The sequence below is a fragment of the Aplysia californica genome, unplaced genomic scaffold (genome assembly GCF_000002075.1).
Source record: "Aplysia californica isolate F4 #8 unplaced genomic scaffold, AplCal3.0 scaffold00103, whole genome shotgun sequence".
NCBI classification, from domain to species: Eukaryota; Metazoa; Mollusca; class Gastropoda; order Aplysiida; family Aplysiidae; genus Aplysia; species Aplysia californica.
The window spans coordinates 648,537-649,871 of NW_004797373.1; positions in this window are offsets into that span (position 1 = coordinate 648,537).

Genomic DNA, 1,335 nt, shown 5'->3' on the forward strand with positions numbered 1-1,335 from the left:
AAAAGAAAATTCTTATGGGGATGTTTAAAAGATAGCGTTTAAGTTCCAAGGCAGGTCACTAATCTCGATAACAACAGCGTTTGCGTTCTTTTGTGGCACCTTTTACGCCAGTAGAAGATTTTTTTCTGCCTCATGTGAGCATTACTCAGCGAAGTGTGATAATTATATTATGTTTAAACGCGTCTGAGATGAATTCTCTCAGCGCATTGCTGTTGCCCGTGCTGCTGGTGACGGCCACATTAAATGCTTGTAAGAGAGACAGACAGACAGACAGACAGACAGAGAGAGAGAGGCAGAGACAGAGAAAGAAACAGACAGAGACGGAGACTGATAGAGAGCTTTCTTACAAGTTTTTACTTTCCATCTTTCTGTGTCTCTTCTATCCACTAAACCTTCCCCTTTTTCCTCAAGGGTGTGAGTTTCTCCCTATGTTCGAACCCCATCCTTCTTACAGAAGAATGAAACAACACGATTTTTCAAATACGTTTTATTTTCCCCTAAACACTTACGTGAGCAAACAAAATATGCACAAAAGCACACAACACATTATCTATATCATGGACATTATTATGTCACTATACGCAACCTTTGGTGATATACACAGTTTTTGATGTTACATAATAATATACCTTTTTGGAGTTATACATGTAGTCTTTGGTGTTATACTCAATCTGTAGTGCTACACATAGTATTTGATGTTATATACAATTTGTGGTATTATACTCAATCTAATGTGTTATGCACAATCTGTGGGGAGCTATACAATCTGTGATGTTATTCACAATCTGTGGGATGCTATACAGTCTATGACGTTGTACACAATCGGTGGTATTAAACACAGTTTGTAGTGTTATACACAATGTGTGGTGTTATAGGCCTACACAGTTTGTGGTTTTGTACACAATCCGTGGTGTTATTCAGTCATTGGTGTTTTACACAATCTATGTTGTTATTTATACAAAACCTGCAATATTACACACAATATGTGGTGTTATACACAATATGTGGTGTCATACACAGTTTCTTATGTTACTCACAGTCTGGGGTGTTATTTACAAAGTATGGTGTTATTCACAGTCTACAATGGCATACACAATATTGTGGTATTATACACATTCTGTGATGCTATAGACAATCAGTGGTGCTATACAGTCATTGGTGTTTTTCACAGACTGAGGTGTTATACACAGTCTTTGGTGTTATACACCATCTGTGGTGTTATTTTGTTACAAAACTAGAATCTCCGCCAAATTAATAATAATAATAATGGATTGCATTTATATAGCGCATATCCACTTATGCAATGCTCTATGCGCTTAACATGATACATATTAT